The 26,522-nt window shown below is 39.8% G+C and overlaps 1 protein-coding gene and 1 non-coding gene across 2 annotated transcripts in view; both read right to left on the bottom strand.

The window, feature by feature from the left end:
- Positions 1-25,913, bottom strand: part of BTBD7 (BTB domain containing 7) — an 83,667-nt gene extending 57,754 nt beyond the window's left edge. Inside the window, exon 1 of the mRNA XM_055304015.1 lies at positions 25,637-25,913. The gene's annotated coding sequence lies outside the window, so the exon portion shown is untranslated. The remainder of the gene's footprint in view (positions 1-25,636) is intronic.
- On the bottom strand, positions 21,889-21,995 carry LOC129496519 (U6 spliceosomal RNA). The gene has a single exon (XR_008661794.1). It is a non-coding gene; the product is annotated as a U6 spliceosomal RNA (small nuclear RNA).
- Positions 25,914-26,522: the final 609 nt, after the last annotated feature.

Here is a 26,522-nt window from a genome sequence, read left to right as displayed (position 1 = left end):
CTGGAAAGGGCCTTCAATTTTCTTTTGGTCAGCCTTGTTTTTGAAAGTGAACTATAACCTCACAAAATGAGAGAAAATATTTGCATGCTATATATTTCATAAGAGATTAATATCCAGAATGCATAGAGAATTCCTACAACTCAATAACCCCCCCCCCAAAAAAAACCCAAAACAAACCCATTAAAAAATGGGAAAGGGTCTTAAATAGATATTTCTCCAAAGAAGATACATGGATCACCAAATAAGCACATGAAAACATATCACTAATTATTAGGGAAATGCAAATCATTAAACCACAATGAGATATCACCTCACTCCTATTAGGAGTGATATTTTATTGATTATCAATAAAACAGAAGACAAGTGTTGGCAAGGAGAAATTGGAACTTTTGTGTATACTTCGTGAGAACAAACGTATGTTATGGAAATGGCCACTGTGAAAAACAGTTTGGAGATTCCTCAAAAAATTAAATTGGATTTACCATATGATATAGCAGTTTCACTTCTGGCTATATACTCAAAAGAAATGAAAGCAGGGGACATGTCCACCCATGTTCATAGTAGCATTATGCTAAAATGTGGAAGCAACCCAAAAGTCCAACAACAAATGGATGAATAAGCAAAATGGGGTGTATATATATGGAATATTATTCAGCAGATGAATAAGCAAAGTGTAGTATGTACATAAAATGGAGTATTATTCAGCCTTAAATTAAAGGAAATTCTGATCTAGGCTTCAACACAGAAGAACCTTGAGGACATTATGAGAAGTGAAGTAAGACAGTTACAAAATAACTAATATTCTATGATTCCTTTTATATAAGACAGAGGGCAGCTCTGGTGGCTCGGCGGTTTAGCGCCGCCTTCGGTCCGGGGCGTGATCCTTCGGGCTCCCTACGTGGAGCCTGCTTCTCCCTCTGCCTGTGTGTCTCTGCCTCTCTTTCTGTGTCTCTTATGAATAAATAAATAATATCTTAAAAAAAAGAGACAGTAATCAAAATCATAGAGACATAAGCAGAATGATAGCTGTCAGGGGCTGGAAGGAGGGAGAGTGGGGAGTCAGTGTTTAATGGGCAGAGTTTCAGCTGGGAAAGATAAAAGAGCTCTGGAGATGGATGGTGGTGACAGTTACACAATACAAATATACGTGATACCACTGAACTGTACAGTTAAAATAGGATGGTAAATTTTATACATATATGTATTATACAGTCTACAATTTAAAAAAGAATTATAAACATTGCCATCAAAAAAACTATTGTCATCAAAAAACATTCACTTTTGAAGTTTATGGTTAAGGTTCAAAACTGACTTATCTAAGGAAATTCCTTTTCCAGATAAAGTAAAACAGATTAATTATTACTATATTTCTCTTCAAGCATCAGAGAATTCATTTGAAAAAAATTTAGATAGGAAAAATCTTTTCATTTCAGGACTGTTTCACTGTATCAACCATTAATAAAATATACACAAATATTCCTAGGTCATGGCTAGTAGGCACATGAGAAAATGCTCCACATCACTTGTCATCAGAAAAATACAAATCAAAACCACAATGCAATACCACACAGTGAGAATGGCTAAATTTAACAAGACAGGGAACAACAAATGGCGAACATGTGGAGAAAGGGGAACCCTCTTACACTATTGGGAATGCAAACTGGTGCAGCCACTCTGGAAAACAGTGTGGGGGTTCCTCAAGAAGTCACAAATAGAGCTATCCTACAACCCAGCAACTGGACTATTTGGGGTATTTAAGCCAAAGATATAGATGTAGTGAAACGACAGGACATTCACACTCCGATGTTCATGGCAGCAATGTCTACAATAGCCAAACTGTGGAGGAGCCGAGATGTCCTTAGACAGATGAATGGATAAAAAAGATACACACACACACACAATGGAATGTTACTCAGCCATCAGAAAGGATGAATACTTACCATTCATATCAACGTGGATGGAACTGGAGAGTTATGCTGAGTGGGATAAGTCAATTGGAGAAAGACAATTATCATATGGTTTCACTCATATGTGGATTATAAGAAATAGTGAAAGCTGAAAGGGACCATAAGGGAAGGAAGGGAAACTGAGTGAGGAAAAATTAGAGAGGAAGACAAACTATGAGAGACTCCTGATTCTGGGAAACAAACGGAGGTTTGCTGAAGGGGAGGTGGGTGGGGGGATGGGGTAACTGGGTAACAAGGCATTAGGAGAGCACATGATGTCATGAGCACTGGATGTTACATTATATGCTTGCATATTGAATTTAAATTAAAAAAAGGAAAAAATATTTCAATGTCAAATGAAATAAACAATATTTCATAAAATTATATTTGCCAGAAATAATGTAGTATACTTTAACTTTTATATTTAGAAAATATTATTTGTGGGGATCCCTGGGTGGCTCAGTGGTTTAGCGCTTGGTTTTGGCCCAGGGTGCGATCCTGGAGTCCCGGGATCGAGTCCCACATCGGGCTCCCAGCATGGAGCCTGCTTCTCCCTCTGCCTGTATCTCTGCCTCTCTCTTTCTATGTCTATCATGAATAAATAAATAAAATCTTTAAAAAAAAAGAAATAAAATAAAAGAAAATATTATTTGTATTTATTTACACATTTCTGATTTTAAATATCATACAAGTTTTCAAAAATATACCAAAGGTAATAGTATACTGAGCCCCCAAACCTGTATCACTCAGATCCCAGAATTATCAAAATTGTTTTGGCTTATATTTAAATCCTTAAATTTGATGTGTAAAGTTTATTGCTAGAATTTAAATGTCTGTTATCAGCTTCTTATAGAAATAAAAATCTCACTAAATATATGTATGATTACAATTATCGTAACTATTAACTACTATAAGCCAACCATTCTTAAGCAGTGTGCCTGCATTAATCCTTTAATTTCTTCATTCATGTGAGGTGTGGGTCTATTATTATCTCCCCCTTGCATAAGGAAAAACTGGGAGGTTAGGAAAATGAGGCATGGAAGGCTTAGTTACTTCCTCAATGTCACAGAACTGGTAAGTTCCAGAAATGGGCTTGACATTCAGGCTCTTTATCTATGAACAATGTTATCTTTGCAAAAATTTCCCCCCAAATGTTTGAAGGAAAAATTTCTAGAGAAGACAAATATAGTTCCATTCCAGAAATGGGAAGTGAGTACACACCTGACAGTATTACTTTTGGCAATTAAAAGGATCTCTCATATAAAGCAAAAAATGACTTAACTGAAAGGGTAGCTTATAAAATCAGAGCAAAAGTGCCTTTCTGAATATTTACATTAGACTGCATGTTCTTTGATGGCAGGACAACACTTGTTTATGCCTGATCAACCATTCATCCACCCATCCAATTCTGAGCACCTGATTTTGATAGGCCTGGGAATATAGCAGTGGTTATATATTGAGTAGGAGGATTTCTCATGAAATTAAAAGAAAGGCTACTATTTTGGCTTCCTAGTTTAGAGCCAGACCTTCAAGAATTAACAGAAGTGCACCAAGTAAAAAAGGAAAGGGCATTCAACGTAGATAAAAAAAAAGGATGAATAAGCAGGAGTAACTCCAGTCCCAGTCAGTGTCCCACCCCAGCCCCACACCTCAATTATCTGGCTAATACTGCAGCATAATTACATTTCCACTGAACTGTATGCTTCCCAACGGTATGTGCTCAGCAGCTTTATCTTTTTTACCATCTACCAAAGAACACAAAGATGATACATTTGACAAATAAATGTTAGCTATTATCACTAACATTGATAAATAATGTGTCTAAGGCCTTAAGGAGTATATATGTTAAAGTACATGGGTAGGAGTTGGATCAAAAAAGCTTCAAATTCCACACTGAAGTGTTGAGTCTTTATTCAGAACACAATGGGGGAACTACTGGAACAAAGCAAAAAAATAGTAGGAAAGAAGCACACTTAGTATTTGTATTAAAAGACTACTAGATGGTCTGAAGGCAGAGGATACTCGATGCAGGAAGACTTATTAGAGGATTTTTGCTATAGTCCAGAAAAGTGTAAATAAGGACCTAACCTTCCTAATCCCTAAAATGAGGACACTATCATGTGCTTCATGTTAAGAATTAAATAAGATAATATGGACTGACAGTGGAAAGCAGAAGTAGCCCATCATAAGGGTTTTCATGACGGGCCTGGCCTGGTCTTGTGCCAGGTCTGACCTGGCCTGAATGAGATACATCTTAGAGATGTTGAGGTATCCTCAAATACTCAGTGTCTAGACATTTAAAGCTGAGGCCAATTCCTAGAAAGAGGTGGATAAAGGACCCATGTGGCTGCAGAGTGAAGATGTGAATAAGCCTCTTACTCTGTATCCTTTACTTCAGGGCTCACATTCAAAATGCTTCATCTAGGGATCCCTGAGTGGCTTAGCGGTTTAGCGCCTGCCTTTGGCCCAGGGCGTGTGATCCTGGAGTCCTGGGATCCAATCCCACATCAGGCTCCCTGCATGGAGCCTGCTTCTCCCTCTGCCTATGTCTCTGCCTCTCTCTGTGTCTCTCATGAATAAATAAAATCTTAAAAAAACAAACAAAATGCTTCATCTAGACCTAAAACCTCAGAATAAAAGCCTCCTGAAGTAATTGGTGGAAAAATGGGTAATAGGGCTGAAAAGGTTTGGAAGTCTGACTCTCAGGCTTTTGCTTATCCCCCTTGTCTGTGCCTCTGGCAGTGGTGACTGAGACCTGATGGGGCAGCCTGAGCCAGAGTAGTGACATCCACAGCAACCAGAGCAGGAGCTGTGGGGCCCCAGCCATCCTTGACACCCAAGCCTTTGCTGACTTCTCCTAGTAGCTATATCCCCAAACTGATGTACCTCTCAAAGGAATGGGAAAATTTTTCTCCAACAGCTAGGAACAAGGGCCTGTAACCCAAAGGTGGAAATGATTACGAGGCCCTCTAAGACCGATTACAGAACTGCCCAATCAACTGTATTATAAGATAATGGTGCAATTTGGTGCTTTTGTGTTCATGACAGGGAGACTAGTTTTGAGCTAAGTATACAATATTTGGGTGAATAAATAAAATCACTATTTTAATCAGGGACAACTGTTTTTACTGTTGGCTTAATGGTGTATTAAAAAGCAGTCTGAAAAAAAAAATAAAAAGCAGTCTGGGTGGCTCAGCGGTTTAGCGCCGCCTTTGGCCCAGGGTGTGATCCTGAAGACCCACGATTGAGTCCCACATCAGGCTCCCTGCATGGAGCCTGCTTCTCCCTCTGCCTGTGTCTCTGCCTCTCTCTGTGTGTGTGTCTCTCATGAATAAATAAATAAAATTTTTTTAAAAAAATCTGAATCTAGATTTGTTTATAAAGGAAGTAGAGAAATAGAGCTGAAACCAGACAATATATTTGAAGCAACTGAATTTAAAGAAAAACACGGAATTTCTCATAAATTCCATTCAAAGCCAATATCTCACATTTTCTGAAAACCAACTTATGAAAATTTTAAACAAACAAAAAATACAAGATGTACTTCTTGTTGATGAGTTTCTGTGGGCTCCAGCAGTAGGGCTGGAGAGATAGGAAAACATGCTGAGTGAGCCCGACAGTAAGCTATGGGACTTCGGCTCCACATGGAGAAAAGCAGAATACAGAACAAAACAGAAATGTGAGGCCAAATACTCAAAGGTATCCTCATCCACGGCAGTCTTCTTAAGGGCCTCAAATTCTAAAGTACTAGATCATCAAGGGAATAGTCACGTGAATGGTCCCACAAATTATTCAAGTTGTTATAAATTGGAAGATAATAACAGTTTATAAGTTAGAGATAATTCTGTACGAAAATTTTATTTTTCCTCACACGGCTCAGACTAAGAGAGTACAAATATATAGAAGAAAACCCTATTATTTTAAATTTTCAGTGAAAAGGGATAGCAAGCTATCTATAATGGGACATTAGCCTTAATAAGGGCCTCTCCATTCTGAACCTTACAGAAACTTTGTTGGCATGACGAATGAAGAGTGTTCCTCCTAAATATCTTCTGAAGTCTATAGAAAGAATCTTGTATGGAGGTGGCAGTAGAAGAAGTTGGTTTGATGAGGAACAAGTTTTGAGAAATGTCAGTTATGAAGGACCTTTAGCAGAGACACAAAAAATGCCTCTTAGGTAAAACGAGAAGTAGAAAGTTAGACAAAACTCTTACTCTCATAATGATTAGTAGAGACTTTCTTGGAACTGTGATAAAAATTTTTCCTCTCTCTTTCCTCAACCCCATGGCTCATCCTGTGCCACTCGCTTGCTGTAATAGAAACACAGGAAGAGGATACTGCAGTCCAGATATATAAAACTGAAACATATATTCTAGGTCCAGTTTCTGCATGTTAAAACACTATTTTGCATTTGCTTAAGATATCTATACTAAAAAATTAAGATAATCCTTATTATAAAACATAGCACAAAACTGGTGAGGTGATAAACGGAAAGGAAGAAGGGAATGATGATGTCTCTACCTTACATGACCGGGTGGTTAGCAATGCTATAAATGAAGAAGAAACACAGGACATGTAATTTATGGGTGAACTGGGAGTAATAAGGATAACAGGTTTGGGGTTCCAGAGAGACATACCAAGGAAGAAGTAATGCAAACAGAGCAGATGTAAAGGAAGAAGTCTGAAAACAACAGCTTCCTAATACTAATATTTTCAAGTCTAGAGGTAACACTCAAATACATACTACAATATGGCATTCTTTGGAGATTGGCAATTCATTTACTCCCTTTTTAAAAAAAAAGATTTGAGAGAGAAAGAGAATGTGTAGGGGAGAGGGGCAAAGGGAGAAGGAGAGAATCTCAAGCAGACTCCCCACTGAATGCAGAGCCTGATACAGCACTCTATCTCATGACCCTGAGATCATGACCCAAGCCAAAATCAAGAGTCGGATGCTAAACTGACTGAGCCACCCAGGCACTCCATAATTCATTTATTTCTGACTGGGGATATGATTTATAAAGGTCCTATCAATGTTCACAAAGATAGAGCGTCTAAGAAGTGACAGGTTTTTTTAAAACTCTGCACCCAATGTGGGGTTTCTACTCATATCCCCATGATCAAGAGTCACATGCTCTACCAACTGAGTCAGCCAGGTGCCCTGACACTGTTCATTTTTTGAGGCCTAAAGCCATTTTGGGCATAACAGCATTATTGCATAGTGCCTGGTGAAACAATGGTGATACTGAAGTTCTCTTCCAATCCTTAGCACGTCTGAGTCCATGTGTTCTCCTAATACTATCTGTGTAATAGTCATATATGCTATCACTAAGATATACTGGATATTTTTTGGATTTTATTCATTTATTCATAGACAGAGAGAGAGAGATGGGCAGAGATACAGGCCTTAGAAAAAGCAGGCACCATGCAGGGAGCCTGATGTGGGACTCGATCCAGGGTCTCCAGGATCACACCCTGGGCTGCAGGCGGCGCTAAACTGCTGTGCCACCGGGGTTGCCTGATATATTGGATATTAAAGCATTTTATTAACTAAGATTTTTAGACATCACTTCTTGAAACACATTCTCTTTATCAGTCTCATTTCTGCCTTCTCTGAACAAAGATAATACCTTTCGGGTTCACTGTGCCAAGAAAATTATACCTTAGAGGAAGAGGATATGTCTTCCATGTGGTAATCATTATTGGAATGAATGTCTTGTCAGCAGTAATATTTTGCCAGCATCTTTCACCTCACAAATGAATAGATATATATTTTCTAGAATCATTAACAGAATATACAAATAAATTTCCCTAACATTTTTCCATCTTAAGTTTTCCCTTACTTTTCTTTCTAATGAGATATCTTAAACCTACCCATTTCTTTAGATGAGTACTGGGTACCTTGAGATACAAAGGTCTTCATTTGACTTCCAATTCGTCTTTTTACATTTCCTGCCCCTACCTCAGGGCCTGCTATTCCCTATGCCTAGAAAACTTTCCCACAAAGTCCTCAAATGGTTCGTGTCCTCATTTTTTTTTTTTAATTAACTTATTCATGAGAAACACAGAGAAAGAGAGAGGGAGAGAGGCAGAGACACAGGCAGAGGGAAAAGCAGGCTCCATGCAGGGAGCCCGACGTGGGACTCAATCCCAGATCTCCAGAATCACGTCCTGGGCCAAAGGCAGGCACCAAACCGCTGAGCCACCCAGGGATCCCCTCATGTCCTCATTTTATTCAGATCTTTGCTCAAGTGTCATGCCCTCAAAGAGACTTTCCCTAATCATCGTTTAAAAAATAACATGCCATCTTAGCCCATCATTCTCTATCCCCTTTCTTCAGTTTATTTTTCTCTACATCACTTTGCAGCACTTGAAACTATATATTTTTTGCTAATAGCCTCACACTAAGCTCCAGGAAAGCCAGGATTTCATTTAGTCAACATTAAATTCTCAGCACATAGAACAATGCCTGACAAATACGAAGTATTGAGTAGAAAACTGTTGAATGAAATCAGTTTTTTAAAAATAAAAGACGTGTTTGTAATTATTCTTCAAGCTTTTCAATCCAAAAACTGTCTCTCAGATCCACTGGATATAATCTAAGCCTCATAGAAGAGTGTGATTTAAAAACTGTACTAGTATTTGGGAGGGAAAACCCCCCCAACATTTCCCCTGAATCACAGGATATATACACAGTCTTAAATATGACATTCTTGGGATGTTTCAAAATACACAATTATTTTAAAAACCCATACTTATTCCTCAAAAAATTAAACACAGAATTACCATATGATCTAGCAATTCCACTTCTGGCTATTTAAAAAATGAAAACACAAATGAAAACAGGGACTCAAACAGCTATTTGTATACCCATCTTCACAGCAACATTATTCACAATAGCCAAAAGGTGGAGCCAAATCCACTGACAAATAATCGGATGAACAAAATGATACATAACATACAATGGAATATTATTCAGCCTTTAAAAGGGAGGAAATTCTGATACATGCTACAATATGCATAAACCTTGACATTATGTTAAGTAAAATGAGCCAGTCAACGAAGAACAAATTGTATGATCCTATTTATTTATTTTTAAAAATTTTATTTATTTATTCAAGGGGGGTGGGCAAAGACACAGGCAGAGAGAGAAGCAGGCTCCATGCAGGGAGCCCGATGTGGGACTTGATCCCGGGACCCCGGATCCTGTTCTGGGCTGAAGGCAGGTGTTAAACTGCTGAGCCACCCAGGGATCCCTGATCCTATTTTATATGAGGTACTCAGAGTAGTCAAAATCATAGAGACAGAAGGTAGAATGGTGGTCACCAGGGGCTGAGGAGTTAGTATTTAATGGTTAGTTTCATTTGGGAAAGAAAAAAAGTTCTGGAGACTGATGGTGGTGATGTTGGCACAACAATGTGAATATACTTAAAGCCAAAGAACTATACACTTAAAGCTAGTTAAAATGGTAAATATGTTACTTAGATAATACATATATATATATATTCTTAATTTATATGTATTTTTAACCATAATTTTTAAAAAGTTGAAAAATCTCCATTGAAACAGAAAAACAATGTCTTGCCTTTCCTTATATTCTTTTAATAACTATAGTGGGAGTATTTTATAAGAGGACCATACAGTTTACAAAGTGCTTTTCACACAGCAATTCATTTTATTCTCACATTATAGGATAGGCTTCATTCTCTGACTGATGAATGAGGCAGGGAAGGCAGAAAGGTGAAGTGACTTATCCAAAGTAAAATATATTGTAAAATGACAAAGCCAAAACTAGATCCTAGGCATTCTGATCTCTAACCTACTGTTTTGGTCTCAATAAGAAAGCATCTCAAGTCTTCAGTCCCGTATCAACCTTTCCAAGGAGAACAGCCACGTCTTCTTTAAGCTTCTCTATATCTACTGCATACAATTCTTGCTACTCAAGTCTTAAATTGTTAAAGTTTCTACTTTATCACTCAATGAAGGTTAAGGGACAATCTTAAATTAATTTCAGTGTTCTGCAGTGTTGGTGAACACTAAAAGTTTTTGGATTGTGGATTATACTCCATAAACATCAACCCTCCCTAGTGTCTATGCTTCTATTTTCACTCCTTCCTATTGTTTTTTTCTCCTTTGCAGAAGATACTTTTGTAATTTCTGTACTAAAGAAAAAAATTTATACAAGTAGAAGAGAATAGTAAAACAATCTCCATCCATCACCAAGTTTCAATAATTACCAATCTGTGGCAGTCTTATATCACTATATCCCAACTCATTCTCTATGCAATCCCTCTCGGATTATTTGAAACAAATTCCAGATAGCATATATTATTCCACTTGTAAATATATCTTTATACATCTCTAAGAGAAAAGATACAAGGACAACTATAGTACCATTATTACATCTAAAGTAATGAACAGTAATTCCATAATATGAACTTCCCGCTCAGTGTTCACATTTCTCCAACTAGGTTATTTCTTCTTAGTTTGACTCAGGATCCAAATAAGGTCTATACATTGTGACTGCATGACTATGTTTCTTAAATAGGTTCCTTCACTCACTCATTCTTTTTCCCCCTCTTGCCATTTTGTTGTTGTTGTTGTTGAAAAAAATCAGATTATCTAGAGTTTCCAAGTGTGGATTTTGCCAAATGCGTCACCATGATGTAGTTTAGTATGTTCCTCTGGATCTGTATTTACTGTAATTGATAGAACTAGTGACTTGATCAGATTCAGGATCATTTTTATACTTCTTAAAGCTTATTTTCCCAAGACTACTCCACAGGTGGTGGTGTGTAATTCCAACAATAGGTACAAAATGTCTACTTCTCAGTCTGTGATATTAACAATTACCAATGATCACCAACTAGGGTCATTAATTAATGAGGAGTTGCAACATGGTGATATTCTATTATCCCTTCTTTGTTCATTAGTTAGAAAACTTCTGAAAGAGAAATTCATCAACTATTCAGTTTTCTGATACATACTTTGTGTAGAAGAAGCAGAATAATCAATGATTCCTTACCTTTATTTACTAATTTTCAAAGCAATGAACTTCCCAGTATTTTCTAAAGATCATCAGCAAGATTAAAGGAGATTTATGGATTTAAATGTATTTGATGGGTTTCAATCCTTTGCAGTTATCCTTATTGAGGCTCAAATTATCCCATATTTGGACACTGGAAACTTATTCAAATTGCTTCCTGGGACCTTATGACACATCCTACTGGTCTCTTGTAGCTTCTTTGCTTTCTAGGGTTACATCTCATTCCAGACATATCTTTTATTTTCTTGCTTTAGACCTGGAATCAACCATCTCTTTATTTTTAAAAAATATTTTACTTATTGGGATTCCTAGATGGCTAAGTTATTAAGCTTTGCTTTCGGCTCAGGGCCGAGGTTCCCTCGAGGCCTAAGGTTCAGGAATTGAGTCCTGTATCGGGCTCCCTGAGGGGAGCCTGCTTTTCCCTCTGCCTGTGTCTCTGCCTCTCTCTCTCTGTGTGTCTCTCATGAATAAACAAATAAAACTCTTAAAAAAAAAAAAAGAAGATTTTACTTATTTATTTGAGAGAGCGAGCATGAGCTGGGGGGAGGAGCAGAGAGACAGGGACAAGCAAGCTCCTTGCCGAGCAGGGAACCTTGATCCCAGGACCTTGAGATCATGACATGACCTGAGCTCAAGGCAGATGCTTAACCAATTGAGTTGAGGCACCCCTCAACCATCTCTTTAAAGAAGCTCTAATTTCTTTCAGTGGGAAATGGTATTTAGAAACCACAATCTGAGTGCTAGGGGAGCTAAGTGCCTTTTTAGTACATAGAGACAGGTAATTTTATACACATATATCTATATAAGCACATACATAGATCCAAACACATATAGGAGTTTATATCGATGCTTCTTTTTTTTAAATTTTTGTTTATTTATTTATGATAGGCACACAGTGAGAGAGAGAGAAGCAGAGACACAGGCAGAGGGAGAAGCAGGCTCCATGCACCGGGAGCCCGACGTGGGATTCGATCCCGGGTCTCCAGGATCGCGCCCTGGGCCAAAGGCAGGCGCCAAACCGCTGCGCCACCCAGGGATCCCCTATATTGATGCTTCTAACTCAAATTCAGATTTATAAGACTTTTACTTAATCTCATCAATCTTACTTCTGTTTCTCCTTTTTTACATGTCAAAGTTGCCTACACAACTGTTCATTGACTAATCAGCTGAGAATTAAAATGTCAGTACTATCTACCATCAACAATATGATAAAATCATTTTATGTTTATTTTTTGCAATTCTTTCTACCCTTAGGATACTATCCAACTCAAGATATCCTACAATTACCTACAAATGCATGTGAGTCACTTGAGTAGTTTATTCTCTTTTTTTTTGAGTAGTTTAGTCTGTGTGATTATATCACTAACTAGAACATTTGATAAGTTTTATGTTACTTTTGATTTTTAGGCATTTCATTTTTAATTTAACTATTACATAATTCTGTAAAATATTTAGTTGGGTTTAAAGTCAAAACCACAAGGGTGCCTGAGTAGCTCAATGGTTGAGCATCTGCCTTTGGCTAATTAAATACATTTGGCTTAGGTCGTGATCCTGGGATCCTGGGGTCCTGGGATTGAGCCCCTCATCAGGCTCCCTCCCAGTAGGGAACCTGCTTCTCCCTCTGTGTCTCTGCCTTTCTTTCTGTGTCACTCGTGAATAAATAAATCTTAAAAAAAAAAAGTCAAAACCACAAAACAAAATATATTCAAAGACTAGATGCTCTCCCTGTCTACTCTAACTTCCTGCTCCATAGGTAACTTCATTAATACTTTTTTCCACCAACAAATATAAGAGTTCTAGGTCAGACTTGAAAACACTCTAAAAAAAACAGGTCCTAGCAACCTTCAAATTACTCTTGATGACCCTAATATTCCTCTGCCCATAATCTTGGGACCAGAGGCAGCCCCGGTGGCCCAGTGGTTTGGCGCTGCCTTCAGCCTGGGGTGTGATCCTGGAGAACCAGGATCGAGTCCCACGTCAGGCTCCCTGCATGGAGCCTGCTTCTCTCCCTCTGCCTGTGTCTCTCTGCCTCTCTCTCTCTGTCATGAATAAATAAAATCTTTAAAAAAAATAATCTTGGGACCAGATGAGCATATAAAAGTCACCTTTATTAACACTTCCATACAATACCCCAAATTCCCTCTTTTTTGTCTACTATCCACTGGCTCTCTACTAGGAGCAATAATGAAATTATCTAGTAACTTCCTTCTCCTGTCTACTCCAGCATCTAATTTTATTTTATTCCTTTATCTTTTAAAAAAATTATTTGAATTCAATTAATTAACATATATTATTAGTTTCAAAGGTAGAGGTCAGTGATTCATCAGTCTTATATAATATTCAGTACTCATTACATCATGTGCCCTCCTTAATGTCCATCACCCAGTTACTCTGTCTCCCCACTCCTCTATCCTCCAGCAACCCTTTGTTTATTTCCTATGATTAAGAGTCTCTTATGGTTTGTCTCCTTCTCTGATTTTGTCTTGTTTTATTTTTTCCTCTTTCCTTATGATCTTCTGTTTTCCTTCTTTTTTTTTTTTTTTTTTTAATTTTTATTTATTTATGATAGTCACAGAGAAAGAGAGAGAGGCAGAGACATAGGCAGAGGGAGAAGCAGGCTCCATGCACCGGGAGCCCGATGTGGGATTCGATCCCGGGTCTCCAGGATCGCGCCCTGGGCCAAAGGCAGGCGCCAAACCGCTGCGCCACCCAGGGATCCCCTGTTTTCCTTCTTAAATTCCACACTTGAGTAAGATCACATAATTATCTTTCTCTGATCGATTTATTTCACTTAGCATAATAACCATAATACCCTCTAGTTCCAACTACATTATTGCAAATGGCAAGATTTCATTCTTTGATGGCGGAGTAGTATTCTATTTTGTGTCTGTATACACACACAAACATACACACACACACCACTCCAGCATCTGATTTTATTTATTTTTAAAGATTTTATTTATTTATTCATGAGAGACACACACACACAGAGGCAGGGACATAGGCAAAGGGAAAAGCAGGTTCCCCACGGGGAGCCCAAAGTGGGACTTGATCCCAGGATCACGACCTAAGCCAAAGGCAGACACTCAACCACTGAGCCACCCAGGTGCCCCAGCATCTAATTTTAAATAATATATTTTTTACTTACAGTTAAACCAATGAGGTAATCAGTGAGTTTATTCTACTTTTTACATATTCTCCCTACATTCTGGTTAATTAAACTTTATCAACAATTAAACTACTGAGTGATACATACTATACTATCTTTCGATCTTAGTTCCACCATTAACAAATATATTGAATGTCCATTACCAGTTTAAATGTATTATTCAGAATACAGGGTCATAATCTCTTATCAGGCAGAAATCTCTAGAGCTGGATATGTTCTTTAATTCAGACCTTTCTTCTTCTTTCTTAAGAAAGTAATGAGGTATGTGAATTATTTACTGTATAGTATGTAAACACCCCCAGTTAGTTTTAGCATAGTACCCCATAATCAAATTAATATTTCACAGTAAAGTATATTAAATATTTAAGCTAATCTATGTTAATTTTTTTTAAAGATTTATTTATTTATTCATTCAGAGAGAGCGAGAGAGAGGCAGAGGGAGAAGCAGGCCCCATGCTGGAAGCCTGATGTGGGACTCGATCCCGGGTCTCCAGGATCACACCCCAGGCTGCAGGAGGCGCTAAACCGCTGCGCCACCAGGGCTGCCCTCTATGTTAGTTTAGATCAGGTTTCATTGCCAAATGAATCCAGGTTGTATCAGTGTTTGCCATCAAATGAGTCTCCCTAAAAAATGGTTTTCAAAACTTTTGGAAATTCAAATTATAAATGAAAGAGTGTGGACCTGTAGTTAGTAGCTAACATGATCATCTATTAAAAATAGTTATTTTGGGAGTGCCTGGGTGGCTCAGTCAGTTGAACCTCTGCCTTCGGCATGGGTCATGAATCTAGGGTCCTGGAATCAATTCCAGCGTCAGGCTCCCTGCTCAGCAAGGAGTCTGCTTCTCCCTTTCCTGCTGCCCTCCCCCCCACAGCTCATGTTCAGGCATGCAAGTTCTCTCTCTGGCTCTGCTCTTTCTCAGATAAATAAATTTTTTTTTTTTAAATGGTACTTCCCGGGCAGCCCTGGTGGCTCAGCGGTTTAGCGCTGCCTTCAGCCCAGGGCGTGATCCTGGAGACCCGGGATTGAGTCCTGTGTCGGGCTTCCTGCGTGGAGCCTGCTTCTCCCTCTGCCTGTGTCTCTCATGAAAAAATAAATAAAATCTTTAAAAAAAAAAAAATGGTACTTCCCCTAACCAACCATCACCTAAAAAGTCAAGTCAGAAAACATTTTTATTTATATTAAATGAAAAATTTAATGACATATATATTAATTCAAGTGTACAACATAGTGAGTTGACAATTCTGTACATTACCCAATGTTCACCATGGTAAGTGTAGTTACCATGAAGATATCTTTTAAAATGGCATTTTTCTATAAAATTCCAGGGTATTACTGCACATGGAGATTATGTGCTAGAGTTTTGCTTAGGAGAATCTTATTAAGCCCATGTGGGTTTTTTCTAATATAACCTATTGTAATTCAAAACAGCTGTCAGTTCCCTGCTGATACTTTTATTTCCTATTAAAAATGCATTCTTAAAAGAATATAAAAGTACATCACATTCCACTAATCTATGCAACATTCTTTTAAGTGTAACCATTAAAAATTTTAAACTAGAAATTGAGAGAAAAAAATGCAGAGATGAGATGAGCCTGGTTCTTAGAACTTTGGCTCTACTAGAGAGAGGCAGAGACATAGGCAGAGGGAGAAGCAGGCTCTATGCAGGGAGCCCCACGTGGGACTCGATCCCAGAACTCCAGGATCACTCCCTGAGCCGAAGGCAGACACTTAACCGCTGAGCCACCCAGGTGTCCCGGTATTTGAGTTTTTGATAACAAAACGAAACTATATATTTAGTGTTCTCTTAGAATTTCTAGTTGTGAAATACTTTTTTTTTTTTTTTAAGATTTTATTTATTTACTCGCGAGAGACAGAGAAAGAGAGAGAAAGTCGGAGACACAGGCAGAGGGAGAAGCAGGCTCCACACAGGGAGCCCAATGCAGGACTCAATCCTGGGTCCCCAGGATCACACCCTGGGCCAAAGGCAGCGCTAAAACACTGAGCCACCCGGGCTGCCCCCAGTTATGAAATACTTCTTAAATAAAATGGCTACTTTAAAAAAAAAATGGCTACTTTATAAATGTATATCTCACATGGTCTAAAATTTGTTATCTCTTAGCTGTTTAAGTGATTTAAAGATAATCTCTGAGGAGTTATGAACAACCTAGGAATAGTCACAATGAAATCTCACAGATCATCATTCAATTAAGAATACTAAACCAGCCCCAGTGGCCCAGCGGTTTAGCACCCCTTTCAGCCTGGGGTGTGATCCTGGAGGCCCGGGACTGAGTCCCACGTCAGGCTCCCTGTATGGAGCCTGCTTCTCCCTCTGCCTGTGTCTCTGCCTCTCTCTCTCTCTCTCTCTCTCTGTCATGAATAAATAAATGAAATCTTAAAACAAAACAAAAAAAACCACTAAACCAGTAAAAGAATCATTAAAAGAGATATTCAATTATTAGAAATAATTTTTAAGCATAGCTACAGTAGCTTATCCATGGATTCACTTTCCAAAGCGTATCATCAGAAGGTAAACACCAGCTTAATGCTGCATCATAATGCCTATGGTCCCTCACCTCACGTCATCTCATCACACAGGCATTTTTATCATCTCATATCATCACAAGAAGGGTGAGTACAGTAGAATAAGATATATCAAAGGAGGGAGGGACCACATTCACATAACTTTAATTACAGTATATTGTTAAAATTGTTCTATTATTGTTGTTGACCAGTTCTTGGGACTTTTGGCTAAGATCAAGTATATTATTGTTCATCTCTTAGTGTGCCTAATTTATAAATTAAATTTCATCCCAGGTATGTTTATATAAGAAAAAATTTAATATATGTAGGGTTATATGTAGGGTTCTATCTACACTTTTAGGCATCTACCAAGGTTCTAGGAACATATCTCCTGGGGACAAGGGTGGGGGTGGCTACTGTAACTACAAATTAACTATGTTGAAGTTTAATTTATTTGACTCAAGCCAACAAATGGTGAAGTATACTGAGACAGGAATCTTAACTCTCCTTTCCCATCTTTCCTCTTCTGTTATAGACTTCATTGTGGGAGCATGCGACAAAACTATGACTTTGTAATTAAGGCTATAATGAGATCTCTCTGTCGTAAGCTATTACTAACATTTGCTACAATTCATCTAGTTCTGCCACAAAGCTTTTTTTTTTTTTTTTTTTTTTTGCTTACCAGAAAATTCTCATGTAGTCTCAAGCAAGCAAGAAATATTTTGGGAAAGTCTGAAGACAAGAATAAGTAGGTCTTATGAACCATATTATGGAATTTTTCTTTAAAGAACAATTCACAAATAAATCCCAGATAAAACAGACCTGAATATGCTTTCAAAATATAGGGGAAAAATACATATATTATACTTCAAGTTAGTTCTGGCATTCAAGTCTCAGGAAGGAAGGAAGGAAGGAAGGAAGGAAGGAAGGAAGGAAGGAAGGAAGGAAGGAAGGAAACTGCACAGTAACAATACAATTCATTATTGCTCCTTCCAGGGCTCTGACACTAGTAAGATTTTTAATAAATTTAAGGGACTGTGGTCAGAAGAAACTGTCAAACTTTTTATCTAAGTGAACATTTTTAGAAAATAAGGGCAAGCAAAGAACACTTTGTATATCTAGTCTAACTGATTTCTCCATTTCTCTTTAGTTTAAAGACAATGACATACCTCATGTTTATTTAAAAATTGTTTACAAAAACCCTTTTTCATGCTTCTATTTTATCCAAAAACTCATTGCTGAGTATCTATAATGTAGGAGATACTACGCTCCATCCAGTAGGTTTTGGCTCAAAGTAAACAGAGTTAAGTGCAGGAGTCAGATATACAAGCAAGTGATTCCAGTACAGTGCAATAGAGCTGGAAGTGGGCCAAAGAAGTAAGGGAGTGAGTGTATGAGTGAGTACTGGGTAAAGGTCATATTTGAACCGGGTCCTGAAGAATAAACATGACTGTATCAATAAGGTGATTTTTGATGGCAAATAACTCCAAAGGAATGGCTTCAACATAAGGATTTTATCTGTCAGGTGATGAAATGCCATGGAAGGCAAAGCCCCAGGCTCCAGTATAAGTACAGTATGTGTCTAAAATGATGTTATCATGGACCTACGTGCATTCTCTCTGATCTACCATTCTCCAGGCATTTTTATCATCCCTTGCAGTCACAAGACAGCTGCCAGTGGCAACTGGGATCACGTATTCTCTTGTTCATATACAATAGGGGGGAAAAAAGTCCTCGCCCCCAGAAATAAAAATGTCTCCTTCCCTTCAATCTGACTGGGACAAATAAGAGTTTACAGGGAAATGCCTTGAGCTGACTGGCTTGGAGTAATCAAAATCTACCCCTGGAGTAGGTGATGAATCATCTTCTCAGAGTTTCCTGGATGACAAAGAAAAAGAACTCCAAGCACTGGAATAAACACATGAAAAACACAAGCACAGGAAACAAGAAAGAGCTTAGTATGTCTGGAGTGATGGGAAATCTAAGGCTGGAGACAGTCTACAAACTCTTGTGAGTTTGGACTTTGTCCTATAAGCAGTGGGAAGTTTTAACAAGGTTTTTCTTAAGTAGGGAGATTACCTAACCCAACTGGGTTCTTTAGAAACATAAATGTGGTAGCAATATAGAGAATATAGAAGGAGAGGGAGAGTGGGAGAACAAACGGCAGAGAAGTGGTCAGTAGGAAGTTCAATAGTTCACACTAATAAGAAAGTGGCAACAGGACAGGGAAGAATTAAATAGCAAAAACAAGATGGCTTTGTAAACTATTGTATTTTATGTATCGATGTATAACACACACACACACACACACACACACACACACACGGAAAATTAAGCCCCAGACAGGTTCAATGGCTTGCTTAAGATCAAACCTATAAACCGTAGTCAGAATCTGAACAGAGATTTGGTTCCCAGTACAGTGTTCTTTTACTTAACTATACCTAAAAATTCCAACAATGCTCAAAAAACTTTCTTGAATCTGTAATGTAAAGGATGCTCTATGTATTGGATTAAAGTGATTCCTATTTATTCCAATCCTAACATATTGTTCACTACATGGATTCACTATCAATTTACATAACAGTACATTATACGTTTTTGAAGTTTCTGTATTATTTGAGATAAGGATGTTATGAAAACTCAATTTGTAATGTCAAATTTACAGACTGTCAAAATTTTAAAAATTAAAAAAAAGGATACTAAAAACCACTGTAGTGTGCATTAAAAGAATTTTGAACTTGTTCTGCAAATAAACTAAGTACTAAATATTTGAAATGCATTATAAATCTGGAGTCAACAGGTAGCAGAAAAGTCACTTCTAAGTTATGTCTCCCTTTGAAACCTTGGCTTGGATTTTTTTTTTTTTTTTAAGATTTTACTTATTCATGAGAGAGACAGAGACATAGGCAGAGGGAGAAACAGGCTCCCCTCAGGGACCCTGGGAATCACAACCTGAGCCAAAAGCACTCAACCACTGAGCCACGCAAGTGCCCCTGAAATCTTGGATTCTGATAACCAACTTCCACTACCATCAACTTAAAAAGATGTTGCCTCACTTTTAAAGACACTTGTTTTAGAAAAAGTCACTTGCTTGTTTCTTTTTAGAGTAGTCTGATTTTATTTTACCACTGTACCAAGACTGGGTTAACAGGGAAGACAGTTTAAAATAAAAATAAATGCATTTCCATTAAAAAATTATTCGCAATACAGTTTTTAGCTTATTGGGTTAAATCTTAAGTCTTCTGCTTCTGAATTCAATGAATAGCTGTAGGGAGCACCTGTGTGCCTGGAACTATGCTAGATGCTGGGAATACAGCTGTGAGCAAAATCATACTATAGTTATTCAGGCATATATTTGTATGATTATTTGATTAGTGTCAGTCCTCCCTGCTGAATTAACTGTAGTACTACTTTTCTTCAGCCAAAACATAACTGCAAATGTACACAGATACCAAAAACATCAGCTGAGCATTAATATGTTATTTTGCCAATGATAGCAGAATTTGCCCTGTCACTAGGCTAGAGACACTATCAGCACCCTTAACTGAGATTTTTTTTTCTTTCATTAAAACATACCTGCTAAAACATTTAGCATACCAAGAAATATAAGGAAACTTTCAACATAATAAAGGAAAACTCACAGCTATCATCATACTGAATGGTCAAAGACTGAAAATTTTTCCTCTAAGATCAGGACAAGACAAGAATGTATATTTTCACCACTTTATTCAATATAGTACTGGAAGTCCTAGTCAGAACAATTAGGCAAGAAAAAGAAATAAAAGGCATTCAAATCAGAAGGAAAAAGTAAAATTATCTTTGTTCAAAAAGACATTATATTATACGTAGAAAATTTGAGATCACACACACATTCACACACCTGTTTGAATAAATGCTTTCAGTAAAGCTGCAGAAAACAAAATTAACACACAAAAATGAGCTATGTACATTAACAATCCAAAAAGGAAATTAAGAGATCAATCCTATTTATGATAGCATCAAAAAAAATAAAATACTGGGCATCCAGGGATCTAGTCCCGCATCAGGTTCCCTGCGTGGAGCCTGCTTCTCCCTCTGCCTGTGTCTCTGCCTCTCTCTCTGTGTCTCTCATGAATAAATAAATGAAATCTTTAAAAAAATAGATAAATAAAAAATAAAATACGAATAAACTCAACCAAGGAGATGAAAGACTTTTACACTGAAATCCATAAAATGTTGTGGGAAGAAATTAAAGATACAAGTAAATTGAAAGATATCTGGTGTTTAGGGACTATAAGATTTAATATGTCAACACTGCTCCAATCTATAGATTCAATGCAATCCCTATTTAAAAAATCCCAATGGCATTAAAAAAGGTTTGTGTTTTTGTTTTTTTGTTTTTGTTTTTTTTTGCAGAAATTGAAAAATGCATCCTGGAATTCATTTGGAATCTCAAAGGACCACAAACAGGCAAAACAATCTTGAATTAGAACAAGGCTGGAGGTCTCACACCTCCAGATTTCAAAAATTACTATAAAGCTACAGTAAGCAAAATAATGTGATACTGGCATAAAGACGGACTCACACACCAATAGAATAGAGTTCAGAAATAAACCCTTGCAGGGTATAATCAAGTCATTTTCAGTAAGGATACCAAAACCATTCAATGGAAAAAAGACAGTCTCTTCAACAAATGGTGCCGGGAAAGACTGGATATCTGCATGCAAAGACCTAAACGTAAGAGTTTTTTCAGGAGAAAGCTTCATAACTTTGGGTTTGGCACACAATTTCTTGGATATAACACTAAAAACATAAGCAACAAAAAAGAACTATGTAAGCTGGACTTCATCAAAATTAAAAACTTGTGCATCAAAGGACATTCAACAGAGTGAAAAGGTAATGCATGGAATCACAGACAATATTTGCAAATCCTGTACCTGGTAAGAGATTTGATATCCAGAATATATAAAGAATTCCTACAACTCAACAACAAAAAAAGCAAACAACTACACTAAAAAATGGTAAAAGAACTTAATACATATTTCTCTTTTTTAGAAGTAGAAAACTTGGTAAGTTACAATATGGCATGAGACATTAATGGTTGATGAGTATTTGAAGAACCTGAAAAATATGCTGCCCTCAGTTACCAGAAATCAGATCCTTGAAGTATTTGTTTAATCATTTCACGTATTTGTGCAAGTCCTGGGCACAATGAAGTGAGCAAGACACACAACAGTCTAAACACTTCACAAATTTGTGTGTCATCTTTGTGCAGGGGCCATGCTAATCTTCTCTGTATCATTCCAATTTTAATCTATGTGCTGCCAAAACAAGCACAATAGATATTTCTCCAAAGAAGATATACAAAAAGCTGATAAGCACCAGAAGAGATCATTAAACATTAGAAAAATACAAATAAAAACTACAATGGGGGCATCTGGCTGGCTTTGTCAGTGGATCACTGGACTCTTGGTCATGAGTTCTGAGTTAGAGCCCCACGTTGTGTGTAGCAGTTACTTAAAAAAAAAAAAAATTAAAACCCCACAAATCTACAATGACAAACCACTTCATACCTATTAGGATTGCTATTATCAAAAGAACAGAAAACAAGTCTTGGTGAGAATATGGAGAAATTGGAGCCTGTGTGCATGGTGGGAATGTAAAATTAGGGGAGTATATACCCCAAAGAAATGAAAAGTATAGACTCAAACGGACATTTGAACACCCATATTCATGGCAACATTATCCTTGATAGCCAAAATGTAGAAGCAAACCAAGAATCCATTGACAGATAAACAAAAATGGATGTACATACATACCATGAAATAATATTCAGCCTTAAGATGAAGCAAATTCTGACAAATACAACACAAATGAACCTTAAAAACATCATGCCAGTCACAAAATGATAAATATTGTATGATTCCACTTACATGAAGTACCTAGAGTACTCAAATTCATAGACAAAAAATATATAATGGTTGCCGGGGGTTAGGGGTACAGGTAAATGGGGTGTTAGTATTTAACAGGTATAGAGTTTCAGGTGGGGAAAATAGAGTTCTGGGGATGGAAGGTGGCGATGGTTGAACGACAATGTAGATGTACTTAATGCCACAGAACTGTACACTTAAAACTGGTAATGTCAAATTTTATGTTTATGTATATTTTACCACAATAAAAACAAAAACAACAATTGCCATGGATCCCTCCTACTGACTATCCTAGTCTAGGGTCTCATCTCTTCATATTTAATTAACTACAACAGCTACTTAGTCATTGGTGGTTCGTTCCATTCTCTCCCCGCTGGAACTCAATCTGTAGATCACTGACAGGTTCATCTTGCTGGTTTATCACGCTAATATCTGGCTTCTAACCTTTCAAAGGCTCCCCATATCTCGCCCAAGAAGATGCAAATCCATGTCTCCTCAATCTAGTAATCAAACTCTTCCACAGACAGATATCCTTCCAACTGTGTGATTTTTTTCCTTTCAGCCTTTCAAATTCAGGTATCAGCTCATCCAAGTTTCCCTCCATTCCCCTCACCCAAAGCTAATCTCCACATCATACTCTCACTTTTCCCTCAGAGAAACTGCTCCAGCATCTCTGTAAATCTAAACCTTCATAGGCTAGCTCAAGTCCCAAGTGTTCAGGAAGTTCTTTAGACTCCTGAGGCCTCACTCATCTCCCTCTAACCAGAACACCTACAGCATTCTTTGTATTCAGAGAATGTAGTAGATTGTCTCCTACACTCATAAGGGTAAACCTTATCTTTCCTGAGGGCAAAGTCTATATATTATACTTCTTTCTGTTCTCCTCTAGCGACTAATATAATGTAAAACGCAAAGCAGATTTTCAATAATCACCAGGGTAACGGAACACAAGGTACAACTTTGATACGTGAATTTCATTGACTAGAACATGATCAGAATTAATTGACATTATTGCATTTCTGAAGGTTAATTTGTGACACACAACAAAGAAAACTGTTGTAATTCAAAAAGAAAATACATGAAAGGTTGGTGGTATAACCTAGCAAATGCAACAAAGGTGTTTTAAATCTTAAAATCAGAGTCTGATACAAAACTTGTTTAAATGCTGGTGTTGGGGCACAGAACAGTAGAGCAGTTAAGGCTTTGTGGGACAGAATATTGACCTATGGATTTTACTGAATGCACGCAAGAATGAACCGTGCCTGTAATTGGGTGAAACTACAGTTACTGGCCTATGAAAATTCTAAATGAAATGTCAGTTTTATTAAATTCAGGTTAGGGGGAAAAAAATCTCATCAGCTAACCTGTGGTAACTGAGGGTAGCTGTCAGAATCAGTGAGGCTCTCTCATTTCTGCTTTCAACTTTACTGCACAAAGACCTAGGGACGGGCACTAGTACTGGTGGTGAAGAATGCAATCAACGAAGAATAAGAGGCTCGGGACTGTGAAAAGAGTTCTCTAAAATGGGAACATAGGGCAGCCCGGGTGGCTCAGCGGTTTGGCGCCACCTTCGGTCCAGGGCGTGATCCCGGAGACCTCGGATCGAGTCCCGCGTCAGGCTCCCTGCATGGAGCCTGCTTCTCCCTCTGCCTGTGTCTCGGCCTCTCTCTCTCTCCCTGTGTCTCTCATGAATAAATAAATAGAATCTTTAAAAAATAATAAATAAATAAATAAATAAATAAATAAATAAATAAATAAATAAATAGGAACGTAGAGAAGCCCAGATCCTAGTTTTGGCCCAATCCTCGGCCAGTTGTAGGACCCACGGCTAGTCACTCATCTCCTTGGGCCTAATTTCTCGGCTCTAAAACAAGTCATACCAGATTTCTAAAGGTTCTTCTGACTCCAAAATTCCAAGACAAGTTTAATCATAGCTTCTATTAACATGTATGATTCTCGCTATTTCATATTTCTCTCTCCCACAGTTCCAGAAGAAAGTAATGTATTTCAACAATCTGAAAGAAATGGATGCTATTCAGAGACAAAAGATTCTGCTCGTTGAAAACAAAACAAAACAAAACAAAACACGAAGTACTTCTGTAAAAAATGCCCATTTCCTCCTTACAGGAAGATGTTTTGGGCAGAGGGAACAGTTCTCTGGTGAAGATAACCAAGAGCGCTTCTGTAAATACGACCTAATCCAGAGTATTATCTGAGCTGGTGTGTGAAGAGGGTGCTATTGTAGTTCAAAGCAGAAGTAACACTCAGAGCTTCTCCAGAAGGACGGTGAGAAAGTTGCCATCCTCGGGGGAAGGCTGGTGAACAGCCGTGCGGAACGATAGGGCACTGGAAACGCACGCTCCTCGCCATTCAAGTACTCCCAGCTCACACGCAGTCCTTTATCAAACACCAGGTATTGTCTTCCTCCCAACCTGTCAAAACGCGATTGCAGCTGGATCCCGGGGCAGTAACTTACCGGGACGCTCGAACTTCCGCCCCCTCCCCGCAGCAGCCGTCCGCAGGCCCGCTCCCCCGCCTACTCCGGCCGGCCGCTCTCACGCCCACCCCGGGGCGGCAGCAGCCCCGCCGCCGGGTAAACACGCGCCCCAGTCTCGGGAGCGGTTTCCCGGCGTCCTGGGAGCGGCGGGTCCCGCCCCTTGGAGCCCGGAGCCGGCCGAGCCGCCGTCGCGGCCACCTCGGGCCGCTCTCCCCGCCCCAAGCGCCACACCTCGCGCCTCCGTCCCCGGGACGACGGCGCCACAGCCCAGTCCGCCCCTGGGAGCGCGCGGGGACCGGTCAGTCCGCCGCCGCCGCCGCCGCCGCCGCCGCCTCAGCCGCCTCAGCCGCCTCAGCCCCAGACCGACGACTGCCCCCTCCCCGCCGGCGGCCCGGCGCCCCCCGCGGCGGCCCAGCCCCAGCCCCAGCCCCAGCCCCAGCCCCAGCCGGCGCCCCCACCTCCTCGGCACGGCCCCTTCCGTGCCGGGACGCCCCGCGCCGCGCCGGGCACAGCCTCGGCTCCCAGCCTCACAGACACCGAGGGACGCTCACCCCGGAGGCTCCTCCCGCCGCTGCTGCCGCTGCTGCTGCTGCCGCCGCTGCGACCGCGGCCGCCGCCCCCGCCGCCGCCACCAGCACCGCGGTCCGCACCGGCGCCAGCGCCCCCGGCCATCCTCCTCCTGCCGCCGCCGCCCTCTCCGCTCCTGTCAGTGGCTCAGGCTCCGGGGCTGCTCCAGGTTCCCCTCGCCGCCATTTTGACTCCTAGAGGGAGCAGGAGGGGCTCGGCTCGGCGCGGCCCTGGGGCGCCTGCGCGGCGCTGCGGAGCCGGCCCGAGCCCCCGCCCGCCCCCGCCAGTCGCCGCGCCTAGGGTCACGTGGGCCGGCGGCGCGCCCGCGGCCGCGCGCGCCCGGGCCGGGCCGGAGAGGCGGGCTCGCGCGCAGGGGAGCGGCCGGCCCGAGTGCGCGCGCATTATTCCTTCCCGGCGCCGGGAGCGCGGCGCGGGACGCTCGGAGTTTGAAGCGCCGCGCGGCCCCCTGCCTACTCCGGGGAATTGTGACGCGTCACTCAGTGCATCAGAACGGAATTGTAGTAACTGCGTTACTGGACGACCGGTTTTACCAATTCACGCTGCCGTTCGGCCGCCGGCGTCCGGATGGAGCGCGCGTCCTGCATCCTTGCCGAAGAGACGACAGCGCTTCCGCGGAAAACTCCTTCCTGACGGTCTTGGCGTTTGGGTGACGACTGGGCGGTTTATCTTCACCTCTGAGGGGTACTTTTACAGACAGCGCCTTGCTCCTTGCTATAAGCCGATTTAAGACAACAACAACAACACCTCACAAACACAGAAAAGTTTTCCTCCTCAAAATGCTTCCGGAAGCGAGGGACAAGAAATGGTGCAAGCGCACCGATCTCTGCCCGGTAGGACCCAAATCGCCCT

The sequence above is a fragment of the Nyctereutes procyonoides genome, unplaced genomic scaffold (genome assembly GCF_905146905.1).
Source record: "Nyctereutes procyonoides isolate TBG_1078 unplaced genomic scaffold, NYPRO_anot_genome, whole genome shotgun sequence".
Taxonomy (NCBI): domain Eukaryota; kingdom Metazoa; phylum Chordata; class Mammalia; order Carnivora; family Canidae; genus Nyctereutes; species Nyctereutes procyonoides.
The sequence above is the reverse complement of the archived record's forward strand: the minus strand, read 5'-3'. Positions and strand labels throughout refer to the sequence as shown.